The sequence below is a fragment of the Macrobrachium rosenbergii genome, chromosome 8 (assembly GCF_040412425.1).
Source record: "Macrobrachium rosenbergii isolate ZJJX-2024 chromosome 8, ASM4041242v1, whole genome shotgun sequence".
Taxonomy (NCBI): domain Eukaryota; kingdom Metazoa; phylum Arthropoda; class Malacostraca; order Decapoda; family Palaemonidae; genus Macrobrachium; species Macrobrachium rosenbergii.
The window spans coordinates 41,454,253-41,476,400 of NC_089748.1; positions in this window are offsets into that span (position 1 = coordinate 41,454,253).

Here is a 22,148-nt window from a genome sequence, read left to right on the forward strand (position 1 = left end):
AGGAGAGTGATTGCGTGTAGTAAAAGCAGAGGAAAACTAGAATAATACGACATGTGGATCCCGACTTCCAAAAAACCGGTCCGTCTAGCAGTGTCATTGTCCTCTGCTGTTGTGGGCTAAAATGTTTTGCTTTTATTTATACAGCGCCGATGAGGCTTGCCTTATTCATGCGAGCTGCCTTCGAAGTGTCGGCATGTGTGTGAGAGAGAGAGAGAGAGAGAGAGAGAGAGAGAGAGAGAAAATGGATTAGGGTTTATCTTGGATTATGCTGGTATTAGGATGCCTTAGCGAGGAAGAAGAAGAAGAAGAAGAAGAAGAAGAAGAGAGAGAGAGAGAGAGAGAGAGAGAGAGAGAGAATGGATTAGGGTTTATCTTGTATTATGCTGGCATTGGGATGCCATAGCGAAGGAGAGAGAGAGAGAGAATTAAGGCTTTATCTTGTATTATGCTGGCATTAGGATGCCATAGCGAAGAAGAAGAAGGAGAGAGAGAGAGAGAGAGAGAGAGAGAGAGAGAGAGAAAATGGATTAGGGTTTATCTTGGATTATGCTGGCATTAGGATGCCATAGCGAAGAGGAGAGAGAGAGAGAGAGAGAATTAGGCTTTATCTTGTATTATGCTGGCATTAGGATGCCATAGCGAGGAAGAGAAAGAGAGAGAGAGAGAGAGAGAAAATGGATTAGGGTTTATCTTGTATTATGCTGGCATTAGGATGCCATAGCGAAAGAGAGATTATGTATGAGGGCATAGGAAACATAGGTAATTGGTTGTCATGCCAATACATTACATATTGGAATGCCTGGCACAAAAAAGGGGGCTAAGGAATGTGCGGTGTTTTGCAGAAGAAGAAACTAAAATATTTTTAGACTGGAAAAGAATTGGGGGTGAAGATACACTCGGAAATGGAAGCAGTTTTCGGAGAATGATTCGTTCTTTGTGAAACGAAGTTATATATCGTGTTGATGGCTTGCTAGTTAAAGTGTGCCCATCTCGGAGAAGATTTATGCTCGTTTTCACTCATGAATTTCACTCGGTGGGGTATTCGCCCAAGAAATATTGTTCAGAAGTCCTCCGCCAGAAATTATGGTTTGGAAAGTCTGGGAAATTCATTAAGGGAGTGTGAAATTTCACTGTTTATTTTAGAAAATTCGCTGAATACTTCTTAGGTGTGTGCTGAGGGGTATAAGTAAAAATACTAATATTTCAGGAAACATAATAGAGAAATAATCATAAGAAACCATAAGAAAGATTAAGGCTGCAAGATCAAATGAGTTTATTATGTACCGTGAACAATCTATTTCCCTCTGTCATAATTTATATAGTTATTTATATTTTAATGTGATATTTAGATATTTGTAATTATGACAGTTGCTAATTTTTCTCATCACGTTTGGAATCAGGTCTGAGAGTAAACGGCATTGTTGGGGCATTATGTCAAGATAGAAAAGTAGAACATATGGGAACTCACCCTTGAGTTAGCAAATAATTGGTGGTTGAATATAATCATTACTATTGTCTTACGCTTCGCAAGAACTACTGGGTTAGAAAACAATGGAATAGGAGATAGTTATGTTACTAGTTTCCATCGGCTGCATCCAGATCTGGATCCCGGATACTTGGACCATGGTCAATCTTAAACCGCACCCCTCCCCTCCCACCTTCCTTTCCCTCCCCCGTCCCCTCGCTCCATCCTACCCCATCTTACTACACCCCCTTCTAAAAGATTGAAAGCCTCGCTTTCGTTTGTAGTCCGGATCTACATCTAGATGACTAAAGATAAGCTAGAGGGTAATCATTGGAATACTGGGAGTACCCTTTTATATGTACTTATAAGACATATATATATATATATATATATATATATATATATATATATATATATATATATATATATATATATATATATATATATATAGTATGTATGTATGTGAATGTATACAGTATATATATATATATATATATATATATATATATATATATATATATATATATATACAGTATATGTGTGTGTGTACATATACATAAACCGAGAGCTTTGGGCTTTGCATTTGAAGCCCCTGTCTTGTATCTTAGAAGTCCGGAATTTTGATTGCTATCTGCTGCGTTTATTCGTGTATTTTGACAACGGAGGATATTGAGTTTGCAGAGAGTCATGTTCTCATCACCGGGAGAATCAGAACCAATTTCCTTCATCTTCCGTGGCCAAGAGTTGCAGTGGAAACTTAATCGAGGCAGGACATCTAGAGAACCGTCCAGTTCTGGCAGGCTTTCGATACAGAATTAATGCAGAAAATATCGAGGTCGTGGAGAGAGAGAAAGAGAGAGAGAGAGAGAGAGAGAGAGTAGAAGTCCCAGAACTCAAAAATGAACAAACAGAAAAGTAAAGGTCCAGTCCAGAACTGATTAGATCGTGTGTGCCATTTTCTACAAATGGGAGGAGGTGGTCCGCATCAACTTTACTGGTCAGATTTCCTTGGCGGCAGAGCTTCGACACTCGTTCCTTTCCATTCTTGAACAACAGAGAGGAGTTGTTTGAACTTTCAGATTGTTGTTCCTTAGCAGCAAACCTTGCAGTAGATAAAAAATGTTTATGCTGAGTATAATTCGACACGGTCAACATGAACTCTAGATATTTCTACCGTTCTCGTACGTTTTTCAGTACTGTTCAGATACAAGGTTTTTATCTTGTTAGTTGTACCATTTTTGTTAATACCTTGAGATGAGGAACAAGGCTCATTGGGAAGGGGGGGAGGGTCCTTCCAGTTTGGCCTCCCAGTCTGGAAATTAGACGGGAGCACCACCAGCAACTCTTCAAAACCAAAGACGTGCATATCTAGTCTGGTTTTATGTGATGCAGCCACGAGCCTTGTTCCTTACCTGAGGGTATTAATTAAAATGCTAAAATAAACAAGACGAAAACCTTGTATTTGGACAATACTGCAAAGTTACGAGATTGTTAGAAGCAACTTAAACTCATGTTGAATGTGCTGAATTATAACTTAACATAAATAATGTATATTTATTGCAAGTTTTTGTCAAGCACATTCCTGTGTTTTCACTTCCAAACCGACGGCTGAATTCCATAAAGGAAAAATGATTTGGGCGATGTCTCGCTGAGATTTAATCCTTTATATATTTACTTTCTCGAACCCCAATGACCAGATGCGAATGATTGTGTGTGTGATATAAGAGGGGAAAATGGCGGCTTCTCAGTAATGCAATTACAAGCCTTCTTCATATGCAATCTGGAGAGATTAGCTAAGTCGTGCGGAGAGTTTTGAAAGGGCGTTGCTGGTACGTTGTCGCGGCCTAATGGAGGTGTTACTACAATATTGCCCCGTAATTATTTGCAGAGCATTTTCTCCGTTGGCGCATCATCAGCGTCAGCGTCGTCTTGCTTTTTAATTTTGTGGTGATTGTGCTGTTGTTGCTGGAAGTGAAAAGAAAAACACAAATGTTTTTGACGAAAACTTGCAATAAATATGCATTGTTTATGGTAAGTTATAATTCATCGCATTCAGCGTGAATGCTAGGCACTTCTAACAATCTCGTAGCTTTTCAGTTGTTGTCCAAATACAAGCTTTTCGTCTCTTGTTTATTTTATCGTTTATATATATATATATATATATATATATATATATATATATATATATATATATAAATTATATATATATATATATGTATTGTATATATGTATTTATGTATGTATATATATAAATATATATATATATATATATATATATATATATATATATATATATATATATATATATATAAATATATATATACATATATACATATATACATATATATATATATATATATATATATATATATACATATATATAAAAGGAAACAATACCAGCAATAAGAGCAATCACAAAATTATATAAACACACACACATATATATATATATAATATTTTATATATGTACATTTTATATACGTATATATTTATATATAATATTTTATTTATACGGATTTGATACATATATGAATATATACAGTAAATATATACATATATATATGTGTGTGTGAATATGTATATATATATATATATATATATATATATATATATATGTACATTTTATATATGTATATATATTTATATATAATATTTTATTTATACGGATTTGATACATATATGAATATATACAGTAAATATATACATATATAAATATATACTGTGTATGTGGGAGTCAGTTTGCATTTTATATCATGTTGTGGACTTAAATTGCCCAGTCATGTCAGTTGGGGTCCATTGTTTTTTTGAAGGATTGTCGATTTCCCGTCAAAATTTGCGTTGAGAACGTAACTTAACAGTTACTGGGTGTGTTGATTTAATAAATTACTGAGGTAGCTGCTTTGAGTTATGTTATTACAGTCCTTTAGTGCGCTTGTGATAATTTATTTGACAGTTTAAATGCATGCCTCGATACTAGGTCATAATTTTCTTTCTGTAAATCGCTGTTTACATTACTTTCAAAGCCCGTAGGGGGGTATCGCCGTCTGTAGGCATTACTTGCGGTTCTTGGTAGTGTGCCTTCCTTAGGCCCCTAGCTGCAACCCCTTTCGTTCCTTTTACTGTACCTCCTTTCATATTCTCTTTCTTCCATCTTACTTCCACCCTCTTCTAAGAATTGGTTTATAGTGCAACTGCTTTGAGGTTTTGCTCCTGTTACACCTTTCAAACCTTTTACTGTCAGTTTCCCTTTCAGCGCTGATTGGTCTCATAGGTCCCAGCGGTAGGCCTTTGGGCCGAAATTCTGTATTCGATCCCATTCCATTCCATACAGCATTAAACCGAGACCACCTAAAGATTTATCTGTTCTCGGTGGCCTTGATTATACACTGTAGCGACTGTACAGAAAACTCGATTGTGCTGTTTGTGAATAAAGGGATTCGTTGTACATTTTAAACTACTCGTATGTTACAGGAGGACGGATTCATTTCACCTGTTTATTATTCAGCCTCGGCAGCATCCTATAATAATTGTACTCCTCCCTTAGTCCAGTCCTTTATAGCAGTACCGCATAGTTCTGCTCCAGATGTTCCTCTCTCTCTCTCTCTCTCTCTCTCTCTCTCTCTCTCTCTCTCTCTCTCCCCCCACAATCTCCCGGCATAGCAGCATTCCATTGTCGTGTCCTTTCTATACTGACAGAAGTATCCCGCGGTTCAGTTTCCTTCGGGACGTTGCAGCGGCCGTCTGTCATTGTCCTTCTCTCCTTCCGGAGGCCTTGTTGTCAAGCTGCGTCTCAGGAGCTCGTTCCTTCTCCTTCGAAGTTGAACAGCGCTGTTCCTGAATCCTGACTCCCTGCCAAAACGCCCACCTACCTACCACCCATCCTGACTACACAGTAGTATTTCATATTATTCCCCGTACACCAGCTACTTTCTATCCCTTGCACCCCCACCCCCACCCCTTCCTCCTCCTCCTCCTCCATACCCCTTCCTCCCCTCCCCCTCCCCCGCCGCCATTCCTGGCCGTGTTCAGCTGATCCGAATCTTCCTTGTATGGCACTGAACAGACAGGTCTTGAACTATGCGCGGCGGGTTGCATGTATTATGTTGCACGAATTTCTTGATGGATGAAATATTGCTTTTTCTAATGCACACACCCTCGGTTGGGAAAGGTTGGGGGGGATGGATGAGAAAGGAAGGAGAAAAGTCCTAGGGGGCGGGGGTGATGGGGTTTTTCTTGTAGGGGAAAATAGCAGCGCTATTATTTCAAATGCTGATGGCCAGGAGTGATGTACTTTGCCGCTCCATTTTTCCATTGCATTTATGCCTTAATTTCTTCTTTTTTCTTTTGGGAATGTAGAGTATTGCTTGAATAAATAAAAAAAGTAACTTTCCCTTGTTTGTGTTATAAGAAAATCCTTATTTTAAACGCTCAGTAGTTGGAATGTGAATTTTTCAGTCTGTTGTTTTTATAACGTAAATGATCAAAGTTCAAGAAGTATACGAATTTGTTCAAACCTTTTCCTTTGTTTTGATACGAACTCCCTTCTTCCATTCTATATTTAATCTTCTTAATTTCCGATAAATATTCAGCCATATTTCTTGCCATTCAAAAACATTTTTACGCCATTCTCCAGATATACTCTTCGTCATATTTCATAGATTAGGAAATTGTATTCAAGCGTTTGTATTTTGATGAACAAAAATTCGTTATCAAGAACAGGAAAAACAAGTAAAAAAAATGCGCCGTGGCGCAATCGAGTTTTCTGTACAGCGCGTAATCAAGGCAACCGAAAAGAGATCTATCTTTCGGTGGTCTCCGTATAATGCTGTATGAGCCGCAGCCAAAGAATCTTTTAACCACGGCCCGATGGTGGCCTATCCTATATCGTTGCCAGAAGCACGATTATGGCTAACTTTAACCTTAAATAAAATCAAAACTACTCAGGCTAGAGGGCTGCAATTTGGTATGTTTGATGACTGGAGGGTGGATGGTCAACATAACAATTTTCATCCCTCTAGCCTCGGTAGTTTTCAAGATCTGAGGGCGGACAGAAGAAGTGCGGACAGAAAGAAGTGCGGACGGACAGACAAAGTCGGCACAATAGTTTTCTTTTACAGAAAACTAACAATAGAATCTCCTGTACAGGCGAGAGTCTAATAAACATCATTGAATGAATGATATAGGATAACTTTTTAAGCTTTCATTGAAATCACTCCTTGTATTGTGCTGCAGACGCGGTCTATAAGTCTTCAAGAAAACAGTCGATTATATTTATCAAAAAACTCTCTTGACAGCTTTGCTGTTTCACAGCACGAGTTTTATGGAGTGCTGTATTTGCGCTGAATCTTTAATGTAGCTTTCATTACGACTGTTGCAGTCAATTAGTGTGTTTTTAGTCTGTTCATATCGACATGGAAGCGTTATATATGAAAGCTGCTGGAAGCTATGACGGATATATCAGGTATATATCTGATATATAGACTTTATATCATAATTTATTTTTAATAAAAAAAAATTCCCATAGTCGTTGTGACATTAGTTTACGGAAACAAACCAATCGATCAAACAAACATTCACGTCTCTTGTATGCTGTTTGATTCTTAATGGAAGATACTGTACTATCCAGCTTTCGTTAACTTCCTGAATCGGGCAAATAAGCAATGTAATGTCGAAGAACCAACAATTTTGAACGAGGCATTTACAAAACCTTGATTAAATATTTTCTCCTTCGGGCAATTATTATTATTATTATTATTATTATTATTATTATTATGATTATTATTATTATTATTATTATTATTATTATTATTATTCATTGTACGCTGTCATAATCATAATAATGGGACTTATAGTGCGTAATTGATGGCTATCAGTCAATGATTCGCATACATTAATTGTACAGACACGTTTTTCTTATCTGGGTATGAATCCGAGAAGACATTATCTTTGCTTCGCGTTGCAAATTCTAGTTTATTAGTTTTCTGTAAAAGAAAACTATTGTGCCGGCTTTGTCTGTCCATCCACACTTTATTCTGTCCGCCCTCAGATCTTAAAAACTACTGAGGCTCGAGGGCTGCAAATCGTTATGTTGATCATCCACCCTCCAATCATCAAACATACCAAATTGCAGCCCTTTATCCTCAGTAGTCTTTTTTTTTTATTTAAAGTTAAAGTTACCCATAATCGTGCTTCTGGCAGTGATATAGGATAGACCACCACCGGGCTGGGGTTAAGGTTTCATGGGCCGCTGCTCACACAGCATTATGCAGAGACCACCGAAAGATAGATCTATTTTCGGTGGCCTTGATTATACGCTGTAGCGGTTGTACGGAAAACTCGATTTCGCCGAAGATACTTCGGCGCAATTTTTACGTGTTCCCTTACGTGCCTACTTTACTAATCTTCATATACTCATGAATCTCATTTATGAAATTGTTCATGATGTAGTGAGCTGTCCTAGAGACTCCTGGCATTCACAAACTTTCTAATTTAGAAAGGCATCTCGGTATTTTAATTGTCAATAGCCTGGGCGGTCTTCCCACCTTACTGCGTGGAAGAGAAGGGAAGGGGAGACGAGGATACTATGAACTATTTTATTCCCTGCGTGCAGTATTAAACCTTCCAGTCCAATGTTCCCATTTGATATACCCGGGGTATAATTAAGTAAGTGGATTTATGGAGCTTTTAAAAAACCATCTTCTTAGTAGTATATTATGTGACTTGACAACTTGTACTATCCATTACGAGAGGTTGGTGGACTTTTTATTACGTGTTTGAGATATGGGATTAATGTATAGTGAGGCCACCCAAGGTGCAGTCTCCGTCCAGCTATTTTGTGTGGGTGGGAGAGTGCTTTGGAATGAAAATAAAACGCGTGTCTCTCTCTCTCTCTCTCTCTCTCTCTCTCTCTCTCTCTCTCTCTCTCTGGTTAGACGATTTACTTGAGATAAGTCTTTATATACTCTCTCTCTCTCTCTCTCTCTCTCTCTCTCTCTCTCTCTCTCTCTCTGTGTTTTGACGATGTACTTGAAATAACTAGTCTCTCTCTCTCTCTCTCTCTCTCTCTCTCTCTCTCTCTCTCTCTCTCTCTCTCTGTTTTGACTTGTTTAACAAATCTCTATATGGTCTCTCTCTAACTCTCTCTCTCTCTCTCTCTCTCTCTCTCTCTCTCTCTCTCTCTCTCTCTCTCTCTCTTAGTTGTGACGATTTACTTGAAATAACAAGTCTTTATATATTCTCTCTCTCTCTCTCTCTCTCTCTCTCTCTCTCTTAGTTGTGACGATTTACTTGAAATAACAAGTCTTTTATATATTCTCTCTCTCTCTCTCTCTCTCTGTCTCTCTCTCTCTCTCTCTCTCTCTCTCTCTCTCTCTCTCTCTCTCTCTCTCTCTCTCTCTCTCCAAGGTCAAGAGGAAACTCATCTGTTTCCTCACCCTCACAGCTATTTCTAATGACTATCACAGGAGGAGTATTTGATTCGTGTTTCGCACACAGCAGGATTAGCAGTCTAATTTTGTGTCATGGCTTGTTCATTTCCGTACTGCAAAGTGTTTCCTCGCTGCAAAATGCTTCCTCGCTGCAAATGTTTCCTCACTGCAAAGTGTTTCCTCGCTGCAAAATGCTTCCTCGCTGCAAATGTTTCCTCACTGCAAAGTGTTTCCTTGCTGCGAAACGTTTCCTCACTGCAAAATGTTTCGTCACTGCAAAATGTTTCGTCATTGCAAAATGTTTCCTCACTGCAAAATGTTTCGTCACTGCAAAAATGTTTCCTCACTGCGAAATGTTTCGTCACTGCGAAATGTTTCCTCCGCTGCAAAATGTTTCGCCACTGCAAAATGTTTCGCCACTGCAAAATGTTTCTTCACTGCGAAATGTTTCGTCACTGCAAAATGTTTCCTCTGCTGCAAAATGTTTTGTTACTGCAAAATGTTTCTTCAGCATTTAAGTTGCAACCGCACACACTTACCTTCATATTATGCCCCGAGTACCATACCTTAATCATTTGAGTATTTAAGTTTATTCTGGACATCATGTGCCCTCTGTTTTTTATCCTTAGTATCTCTCACACTTGACCTAGTTTGAGGGTCAAATGCAAGAGCTATGAACTAGCTAGCAACACTTGGGCATGTTTCGATCACTCGACAAGCGACTGACAAGATTGGTACGAGTCCAATCAGAGGTTGTACATCTATCAGGGGTTAATGGGATTTGAGAACGGGGCTGCTAAGGATTTTCTCGGACGAGATTACAGTTATATTAGGACTTGGTTAGGGAATGTAGCGTTCCCATGACGGGTAGCGCTGATTAGTTCCAGTTTCGGTGCGATTTTGACACTAGATGTCACAAGTGATAAGTTTTTCACGAATTATCACGAACTTGAGAGAAGAGTTCCAGAATCTTGTACTTGTTTTGCTATGTACTGTCTACACAATATATATATATATATATATATATATATATATATATATATATATATATATATATATATATATATATATATATATATATATATATATATATATATATATATATATATATTGTGTAGACAGTACAGAAAAACAAGTACAAGATTCTGGGAACTCTCTCTATATGTGTGTATGTATGTATATATGTATTATATATATGTGTGTATACATAAATGCATGCATATATATACATGCATAAATAAACATATATATGTGTATGTGTACCACACTTAATAGCACGTGTAATACGTAATCATTACAATTAAATAAATTTAGTTTCCTAATGTTTTGTAACTCCTATTTTCTCTTCTGTATGTTTTGAGTTGATACTCAAATTTTCAATTTGAAATATCTGCCACAGTCTGCTTAAAAGCATTAGAAGCATTCAAGCCAGGCATATTCCGTCTGTGATTATATAATAGGAAAATTACTTTTGCCTAGTAGCTTCATTGCTATTAGAAATACTATATGTATTTTAGGATGGCGCAGGAAGTGTTGGCGGATGTGACGCATTGATTACATTTTTGAAATTCACGTAACGATACAGAACCTCTAACTCATTGCATTATTCAGCCAAGACATACTGATAGATAAGATAAAGGATTTAGAAGGAAAATAAAAAAAAAAATCTGAAATCAAAGAAAAGGAAAGAAAAGAGAGGTACGGAAAATTAGGAAAAATCGTTTCGAATTGGTCTGAAATCATTTTTCATGTTTTGGCTGAGAAAGGGACTTGAGATGGTGGTAGGTAAGCTTTTATGAACTGTTTTGTCCACGCCTGTAAGAAGCCTTTTTTAAAAAAGAAATATATACCTAGCATTACTTCCAGTATATTAATGTGCTTCATATACGTAAAGGATATTTTATTACTATTCCCATGTTCACAGGAGAAGACTAAAACAACAGAATTTTATCATTCCCTTATTTATTAGTTAATCAAGAAGAGTCCAGAATGAAATTTGATATATTCAGAAAACTAACTAATAAGTATATTATTAGCCAAGCCAGCGTGTTCTGATTAAAACTTCTTTTTTTCAGTAGATCGTGCTTTAGGTTCTTAATAATTGATAGCCGAGAATGTTCAGATGAAATATAAAAACGAACTCAAGGGAACTTCTGTGCAACTTTGCCGCCCAGGTAAATTTTTAGACAGTTCTTTAAAATTATTATGACATTTTACTGTCTTTGTTAAGAAGTGACCAGTACTAAAATATATTTTGCCTTCCATCATCCCTTGGTTTTGAAAACATTCCCAGGTATAATGGATTGGCCAAACGGGAAACTATATCACATAATAGAACTAAGAACAACAGTAATATTCTTTAGGAAAAGGGTGAATATCTGATGTATTGTGCATGCATATACAAAATTGTTTAAGTAGAATAGACATTTCTTAGTTAGTAGTCATCCAGTTCAAAAAGGATAAAAATCCCCACGTTCGCCGTGAAATAATTTGTAAGGACTTGGCAATGCTGTCTCTATTTAGGAGTGAGCTTAAAGATACCATAAAGCCTTTGTATACACCTGTTATCACCTCTTCTCGTCTTTCGGTTGAATGCAGGGATGTAACGAGCCTTTGTAGTTGGCTTGTTGCGGAAAGGTGCGAAATGCTTTGCATTCCCATGTTTCTTTTCTTCCCTGCTTGCAAATTATGACTCTGCTGTGCTTGCGGAACATGATATTATATATACATTATGTAGATTCCTCACACCCCATACAGAAACGCAACTTCCAATGTCAAGTACCATACACAAACGCAACTTCCAGTGTCAAGTACCATACACGAACGCAATTTCCAGTGTTAAATACCATACCCAAACACAACTTCCAGTGTCAAGCACCTTACACAAAAGCAACTTCCACTGTCAAGTACCATACACAAACGCAACTTCCAGTGTCAAGTACCATACAGAAACGCAACTTCCACTGTCAAATACCATACAGAAACTCAACTTCCAGTGTCAAGTACCATACAGAAACGCAACTTCCAGTGTCAAATACCGTACAGAAACGCAACTTCCAGTGTCAAGTACCATACACAAACGCAACTTCCAGTGTCAAATACCATCCAGAAACTCAGCTTCCAGTGTCAGGTACTTTACACAAACGCAACCTCTAGTGTCAAGTACCATTCACAAACGCAGCTAACATTGTCAAGTACCATACACAAACGCAACTTCCAGTGTCAAGTACCACACAGAAACGCAACTTCCAGTGTCAAGTACCATACAGAAACTCAACTTCCAGTGTCAAGTACCATACACAAACGCAACTTCCATTGTCAAGTACCGTACACAAATGCAACTTCCAATGTCAAGTACCATACACAAACGCAACTTCCAGTGTCAAGTACCATACACGAACGCAATTTCAGTGTTAAATACCATACCCAAACACAACTTCCAGTGTCAAGCACCTTACACAAAAGCAACTTCCACTGTCAAGTACCATACACAAAACGCAACTTCCAGTGTCAAGTACCATACAAAACGCAACTTCCACTGTCAAATACCATACAGAAACTCAACTGTGTCGTAGTACCATAACGCAACTTCCAGTGTCAAATACCATACAGAAACGCAACTTCCAGTGTCAAGTACCGTACACAAACGTAACTTCAGTGTCAAATACCATCCAGAAACTCAGCTTCCGGTGTCGGTACTTTACACAAACGCAACCTCTAATGTAATCCGTGCCATTCACAACCGCAGCTAACATTGTCAAGTACCATACACAAACGCAACTTCCCCAGTGTCAAGTACCACACAGAAACGCGCAACTTCCAGTGTCAAGTACCATACAGAAAACTCAACTTCCAGTGTCAAGTACCATACACAAAACGCAACTTCCATTGTCAAATTACCGTACACAAATGCAACTTCCAGTGTCAAGTACCATACACAAACGCAACTTCCAGTGTCAGGTACCATACACAAACGCAACTTCCAGTGTCAAGTACCATACACAAACGCAACTTCCAGTGTCAAGTACCATACAGAAACTCAACTTCCAGTGTCAAGTACCATACACAAACGCAACTTCCATTGTCAAGTACCATACACAAAAGCAACTTCCAGTGCCAAGTACCATACAGAAACACAGTTCCAGTGTCAAGTACCATACGCAAACTCAACATCCAGTGTCAAGTACCGTCCACAAACGCAACTTCCAGTGTCAAGTACCATACAGAAACGCAACTTCCAGTGTCATTGCCATACACAAACTCAATTTCCAGTGTCAATACCATACACAATCTCAACTTCCAGTGTCAAGTACCATACAGAAACGCAACCCCCAGTGTCAAGTACCATACAGAAACGCAATGTCCAGTGTCAAATACCATACATAAACGCAACTTCCAGTGTCAAGTACCATACACAAACGCAATGTCCAGTGTCAAGTACCATACATAAACTCAACTTCCAGTGTCAAGTACCATACAGAAACGCAAAGTCGAGTTGAGACTGATACAAGGAGAGAGCGACACCTCTTGTAATACAGCCTTAGGTTCCAGCAGCATCCTCCTTCTCCTCCATAAGGGAAGTATGTGTGTTCCGCCCTCCCTAGCGGAACCACCACTCTCGAGATGCGATCTTGAACACGTAGGGGATAAGCGCGGGAACTTGTAAGGCAGATGATTTAAAGAGGTTCGCCCTCGCGCGAAGAGGGTGATTATGTCGCATTTAGCCTGCATTTTTAAATGTTAACAAAACGCAAAGGACGATTAACTGTTTGTTTATCGTCTATTTTTCTCTGTTAGTTTCGAAAGTTTATTGAAATGCCCTTTTTTTTCAGTGGGGGAGGCTGCTTCACTCTTCGTCTCTTCAAAGCAACGCCAGCCTGCATTCGTTTATGTAAAAAGCTAATAAATAAAAAAAAACACACTCCCCGTACGTAGGATGCAAGTTCAAAGCCCCTTCAGATCATCGGAGGCCAAGTTTTTTTCCCTCACGTCCATATTGCTGCTGGAACGAGGCGAGAGGCGTTCCGACGCCATTGCCCATGATGCAAAATGGGTGTCTTACAGTCAGGGTACGAGGAATTTCGGAATTTCAGCTGAGACAGGTGCAGCGTCTATTGTATGAGGGATTGGGGTAGGGCGAGGTAACAAGGGGGAGGCGAAGACATATGGTAAAGGGGGAAGGAGGGAGGACCCACTGCACTCAGAGGCTGTCGCCGAGGGTAATGTTACAGTTATTCTATGGCAGGACCCACCACCAGGATATGCCAGTTTTTTTTTCACCCTCAGGAATCTCGGGGAGTTTCAACTTTATGAGTCTGCCATCGCCATCTGCCATTATGGACCAATAGGTTGCCACGGTGCGAGAATTATTGCCCGCTGTTGCGCACGCAGCGCTTTGTATGTTTTGAGGCACTGTTCTTTGTAACAATTTCTCTTTTTTTCTTCTTGTCTCTTTGAAGATCTGTATTTTGCACCTGTTGGATGTCAGTGATATGCTTTGGTGATTTTTCTGTACAGGTACGTTTTGGTAAACTGTTCTTTTCATTGGTTTATTACGTGTATTTTTCTACGATTATTTTACGTTTTGGCTTGCGAAGTTATTCCTTTATGCCGTTGCTCTGTGTTGTGTATACCGTCGTTTCAACCTCTTTGTGCTCTTGGTCTAAAAGCTCAGCTGTAATCGAACAACCTCCCACACTTTTTATTACTAGTTTACATAAAACGATTAGTGCCATTATCCAGTTTATTGACCACAATAAACGCCTCTCATTGCCCGTACGTCAGCGGCAAAAGTACAGTTACGGCCGAGCTCAGCGCCTGACAATAATAACTTGTTTTTAAAACGCATCTGCATACTTTGCGCTCCTATTTACAAGGCATAGACAAAACGCCCCGAGATCGTATTACAAAGCGGAATAGATAATAGCCATGCCTTGAAACATCGGCGAGTTTGGATGAAGTCGTGTACATGCTTCGTTTTATAGTGATTGAATGTTTGCTTATGGAAGTTTATGGGTATGATGCCTCTGTCTATCGGATGCTGCATCTTCATAGCATTCTCTCTCTCTCTCTCTCTCTCTCTCTCTCTCTCTCTCTCTCTCTCTCTCTCTCTCTTTCTTGATCGAAGTCTTTGTTTCGTTGTTTATGGATTTGGGAGGTGGATTATTCTTTGTTCGGACAGAGAATGAATTCAGTTTTTTTTTTTTCGCAATCTCTGTTCTTTGAAGATCAATATTCTCTTGACTGTTCTTATTTAGCTTTTTTTTTAAATCTTTTTGAAACTAGTGGTTTTGCGACAGTATTTTTTTTTTTCCTCCGATTCGACTGGTAATTTATCTTCCTGTTTTTTTCTTGTGGGGGGGGGGATAATATTACCTGTGAAATTTTGTTTCTTTAATAAAGATATTTTGTAAAAAAGGGTTTTTACAGTTTTTGCAGAGATGGTTTCTATTTTAGGTTTGTGAGAGAGAGGTTACTGTTACACAGTTTTTCTTTTGTCTTGCAAGATGAATGACCAAAGAGTAATTTTAATTTTCTTTTTCTTTTTTCTTCCGGGATTTTTGCTGATTTTTTTTTTTATTATGAAATATTTTTTCATGACGTTCCCTTATTTAATTAGATTTGAATGACTTGTCTACAGAATAAAGGTACTTGAAGACTAATAATAATAATAATAATAATAGTTTTCATCATCATCATCATTATTATTATTATTATTATTATTATTATTATTATTATTATTATTATTATTATTCCTCAAGTACTTTAATTCTGTAGACAACGGAGAACATGAACTGAAAAGTCATTCAAATAATAATAATAATAATAATAATATTATTATTATTATTATTATTATTATTATTATTATTATTATTATTATTATTAGTCATCAAGTACCTGTATTCTGTAGACAACGGAAAATATGAATAGAAAGTCATTCAGATAATAATAATAATAATAATAATAATAATAATAATAATAATAATAATAATAATAATAATAATAATAATAATAATGAGAAAAGCATTCTCCTCACTGCATGATGCATAAAATGACGCATGAAATTCTCGACTTCCCGACCGATAAGATATTATGACAGAACATTTGGGTGAGGGACCATCAGTGTTTGCTATCATGCAACGTCGCCGGTAATTGCTGCGAAGAGAAACGGTCCTAAGTACACGAGATTGCGAAGCCGACTTTCGGCTTTTATCCCTTTTTCAATAAACTGTTGCGGAGTCGATAAAGTATAGATTTCACTGGCCGATAACAAGGGTTTTCATTACCATTAGTCACGACATTCACGTGAGAATGAAAGCTAGGGCCATCTCTCTCTCTCTCTCTCTCTCTCTCTCTCTCTCTCTCAGAACTAAGTGGTTGGGCGGATTGAGAAAACATATGACCGAGCTTATAAATTAAAAAAAAAAAACTTGTCTTCAACTCATCTCTCTCTCTCTCTCTCTCTCTCTCTCTCTCTCTCTCTCTCTCTCTCTCTCTCTCTCTCTCTCTCTCTCTCTCTCAGTACTAAGTGGTTGGGCGAATTGAGAAAACATATTATGACTGTATAAGCTTTAGCTTAGATATTTAAAAAAAAAAAAGTCTACATCTCTCTCTCTCTCTCTCTCTCTCTCTCTCTCTCTCTCTCTCTCTCTCTCTCTCTCTCTAAGAACAAAAGTGGTTGTGCGGATTGAGAAAAACATGACTGAGCTTTGAGCTTAGATATTTAACAAAAAAAACTTGTCTTCATCTCTCTCTCTCTCTCTCTCTCTCTCTCTCTCTCTCTCTCTCTCTCTCTCTCTCTCTCTCTTCTCTTATCTAAAATGAATGGGTGCACTGAGAGAACAAGTAAAAAATCTCTCTCTCTCTCTCTCTCTCTCTCTCTCTCTCTCTCTCTCTCTCTCTCTCTCTCTCTCTCTCTCATCACAATTAGCCTCATACAGCTGGAATTTATGAAAGTAACTCTCTGACTATGCTTATCGAAGCCGTAAAACAAGTAAATATATAATTATGGCAGCTTTACATCTCCTGCGCGTGCGCGCCGCGCGTGCAAAAGAGCTATTTGCTTTAAATACAATATCAGATAAAGTTTTCCTAAGCCCACTGCTTATCGAAACGGTCCGAAACCACGTATCACCATTTCATACATTTGTCTTTTCATTTCTTCCCCGGGAAAAGTTGATGACCGAAGTGATACAGAATTGAAACGTGTGTATTTTGTTCCTTAGCGTCAGAAGAATAGGTGGGCTGCCATTATATGTGTTCGCTATGCAAATTTTGTAAGTGGGGAAATAAAGCAAAACATTTTGGTGTTTATTATCTTCTTGCTGGCTGAAACGTCTCTTTGTTACGGGTTCAGATAATAATTAGTTTCCTATCACATACGAAAATTGTTAACACTCGCTAAGAATAAATATATAAATTTTCCATAAAAGTTGATTGTTTATCCACATTTAAGCAGATGAATTACGGTGGCAAACCTGTAAAACGTGATGAATTAATAAAAGAATGATTAATTTTCCATAAAAGTGATTGTCTACCCAAAATTCAACAGATCAATTACGGTGGCAAACCTGCAAAACGTGATGAACAAATTAGAATTAATTCTCCGTCAGCCATCAAATTGTTCTCGTCATCACGCCTCGTTTCCGGTCACACACACACTCACACACACACACACACACACACACACACACACACACACACACACACACAAAAGCTGCATCGTAACGAATTTCAGTAGGAAATGCCAATGAAGGGGTAGGCTGTGCCTGGAAGGCGTTCTGTTATGGTGCTTGAAATGATTTGTACACTGAGTAACACCCTTCTCCTGATTGCCAGGGATTGGCCCTTCTGTTCCATCAATCTCGGGAATTAGGAGGGAGAACTGTAAGAGATAACGGGAGACAGAGACAGACAGACAGACAGAGAGGTAATAAGGCGAGGGGAGAGAGAGAGAGAAAGAGAGACACTTGCTTAAATTGAAGGGAACGTTATTACGTAATTGTAGCCTTTATCTCTCTCTCTCCCCTCATTTTTTTTATTATACCGTCGCAGACAGGAACGATTTTTGAGGCAAAAATTTGGCAAGATTTTCCACCAAAACTGACAGGATTTTTCGAGGCAAAAATTTGACAGGATTTTCCACTAAAATTGACAGGATTTTTTGAGGCAAAATTTGACAGGATTTCCCACCAAAATTGACAGGATTTTTTTAAGCAAAAATTTGACAGGATTTTCACCAAAATTGACAGGATTTTTTAAGCAAAAATTTGACAGGATTTTCACCAAAATTGACAGGATTTTTTGAGGCAAAAATTTGACGGGATTTTCCACCAAAACTGACAGGATTTTTGAGGAAAAATTTTACAGGATTTTCCACCAAAATTGACAGGATTTTTTGAGGCAAAAATTTAACAGGATTTTCCACCAAAATTGACAGGATTTTTTGAGGCAAAATCTCAGGATTTTCCACCAAAACTGACAGGATTTTTTGAGGCAAAAATTTGACAGGATTTTCCAGCCCTCGCGAAGTAAACGAAGACATTCATTAGACCTCTTTCAACTGCATTCCTGCGAATAACGAGTCGCGTAGGATACTCCTTTTCAAGGAGACTGTCGCAATTTGTCTCGAGTGGAATGTCTCTGCAAGCACCAGGGACTGCATTCCGGAAGCAGGGATGATTATATGGTGCGCGCAGGGATATTGAAGTGGAATGCCTTTTGCTTCAGGATTTTTAGTGTTCTCTCTCTCTCTCTCTCTCTCTCTCTCTCTCTCTCTCTCTCTCTCTCTCTCTCTCTCTCTCTCTCTCTCTCATGTAAGACGAACTAGCAAACAACAACGAAAAGTTCATTAACTTGTGTTAGTGGATTACGGATAAGAAAACGGCGAAGTAAATACATAATAATAATAATAATAATAATAATAAGAAGAAGAAGAAGAAGAAGAAGAAGGTAATAATAATAATAATAATAATAATAATAATAATGATAATAATAATAATAATAAGATGAAGGAAATTTTAAACGTTTCACTACTACAATGAGTCGTTAATAATAATAATAATAATAATCATCATCATCATCGTCATCATCATCATACTTTATTTATGTATTTCAAGCAGCTTACTTCTTATGCATGATGGTAAGACACCTATAGAAATCTCAAAGTAATTATTGTAAGTGAACAGAATAAATACGTGATACTACAAAAAATCCTTAAGGTTTGATCGTTATTGCCTCGTAATTTCCCCATGTGATGCACTGTAGGCGTTACTTGAGGTTCTTTGCAGTGTGCCTTCGGCTTCTACTAGCTGCAAACCCTTTTATTCCTTTTACTCTACCTCCGTTCATAATCTCTTTCCCTCCGTCTAACTTTCCAACCTCTCTTAACAATAGTTTCAACATTATGTTCAGCGCTGAATGACCTCATAGGTCCTAGCGCTTAGTCGTTGATCTAAATCTTATATTCCAGTTCCAGTACCTTGAATGCCTCCGTGTCTGTGGAATATCGGGAATGTGTGGCATGTACACGTACACTTGCACACACACACACATATATATATATATATATATATATATATATATATATATATATATATATATATATTTTAGAGAATTCAGCCACTTTTTTTTATTAAAGCAGAAAAAACTTTTGGTAATTAAAAATAAAAATCAACGAATAAAATCGTATGTCCTTTTTGACTTTAGGCATCATGGAAAAATATATTTGAAAACTTCAATGTAATGAACATCTTGCTTGTAAATGAAAAAAAAATTTCTTATGTAAGGTTACTAGAATAATTCAGTGTAATATATATATCCATACACACATATATATATATGTATGTATATAATATGCACACATACATACACACACACACGCACGTACAGCTGGTTAATAATCGTAAATAAATGGGAGACCAGAAAATATTCTCTTACCGCTTTCGAATTCCTTCGGCTGCCGTCAGGGAGTTAAGAATTTTGCGCATGAGAGCTATTTATTTATGACCGGGACCTTTGCTTGCTTGCTTGCTCTCGAGAATAATATCTTTTACAGACGAGGAAATCGGTCCGAAGGGCATAAGAAATCCCCGCCGGACGATGACTCAAGCGAATGTGCGCCCAGGGGAACAACGCCCTGGCCATGCCCTGGCCATGCCCTGGCCATGCCCTGGCCAGCGCAGTGGTTTTCCTTTGAGAGGTCTCCATACTAATTAATGCACGCTCAAGGCGATTCCCTCTTCTTCCTAATTCGCTATGACTTCGACATAATCTCCACGTTCTTGGGGGAGGGAGGGGGATGCCAGAGGGAGGTGGGGATGGGAGGAAAGGGGAGGGGGTGACTGGGTGTGGGGGTGAGGTCAAGGTGAACAGCTGGCTCCGGCTTTCCATCTTCTAATTGTCGAAAATTCATTTTGGCTAATTAAAGTCACACCTGAAATAATTCTCCTTTTTTTAAAATCTTTTTTAGAATATCAGACAGGTATTGGGGATTCTGTTGATAGGAAGGGACGTTGTCGGTAATATATTCCTTTATTAAAAAATGTAATATATATATATATAGTATTTGTGTGTGCGTGCATGCGTTTGCATGCATTTATGTCTACGTATATAAAATTGCACATGAGGCCTCCGTATTTTGAGACATTTTGGTATGATCGAAATTAAATGAAATACATTATTTTGTTTTTAGTTTAAATCAAAAGTGCCCTTATTGTTCAGAAATAAAATTACTTTAAAGCGCAGATGTTCTGTCGAATCTCACACGAGCATAATAATTATAAGTATCGCTCTGTGAAGGTTCTTTGTTATGAATTACATATTACTTCTCAAACATATGTTAACGTTTCGGCTACCTGTTTTCAACTGCCAATGAAATTAAGAACCAGTTCATCTTCTTAGTAATTACGAGGCGGTTCCTTTTTTTGTTCTTATTTTATTTCTTCATGTTTTATTTTCATTTCCCCCTGTATTTTTTCTTCGAAGCCTCTCTCTCTCTCTCTCTCTCTCTCTCTCTCTCTCTCTCTCTCTCTCTCTCTCTCTCTCTCTCTCTCTCTCTCTCTCTGCTGCTCCAGTCCTAGGAGGTAGAGGTGTATGATGGAGGAGAGAGAGAGAGATAGGATTTTAACCAGAACCACTTTTTGCTTCGTGTTTCGTTCAACAGTTTCGTTGAAGAAAAAAAGATTTGGGCTTCTGAATTCTATAGATAGTTACTCGCCCACGCCTTCTGAATGTTAATCCTTCCCCTTTATTTTATTTTTTTAACTCCCTACCTTTCTCGAGATAGTGGGTTATCTTTTCATGGGTCCAATAGGCTTTTGTTTTTTCTGAACAGGCGCTGTCGGAAGCTGAGATCGGGTTGTGCTACTCTGTCAGTAGAGGATAATAAAACCTCAGAGAAATAAGTTGAGATAATGAACTTTGATAGAGCGGATTCCGTTGGTGCTTCTGAAGGGTAAAGGAAGGATTCCCATGGGGCCTTAGAGATTGTTTTTTCTGTTGGTGGTTAGATCAGAGGGTTTTTTTTTTAGTTTCCTGTAAAAGAAAACTATTGTGCCGGCTTTGTCTGTCCGTCCGCACTTTTTTCTGTCCGCCCTCAGATCTCAAAACTACTGAGGCTAGAAGTCTGCATATTGGTATGTTGATCATCCACCCTCCAGTCATCAAACGTACCAAAACTGCAGCCTTCTAGCCTCAGTAGTTTTTATTTTATTTAAGGTTAAAGTTAGCCATAATCGTGCGTCTGGCAACGATAGGTTAAAGATTCATGGGCCGCGGCTCGTACAGCATTATACCGAGACTACCGAAAGATAGATTTGTTTCCGGTGGCCGTGATTATACGATGTGCAGAAAACTCGATTGCGACGAAGAAACTCCGGCGCCTTTTTTACATGTTTCCCTTTTTTTTTTTAGGAGGACATTCCTGAAGGGATCGAGATATGTCAGAGATTTTGTCACCAACAATTCGAGATGCGCAAGAGATTCTGCTAAGAGGTCACCTTCAATAAAATTCACTGAAGTCTCTTTGGAGTTGTTGATGAATGAGAGTGCTCAGGAATTCGGTGAATTTATATGTTTTTTTTTTTTTTAAGGGGTTCCAGGAACATGTAATTGTGATGATTCTGTAAAACTGGAGAAATCGGATTGGCTAAAGGATATCGTGCGAAGATTGAAATGATTTGAAGACTCGGTGAGAAATGTTGTAGAATGTAATTTGCAAAATTTGTTAGGAAAATATGCAGGAATAGCTGTTTTCG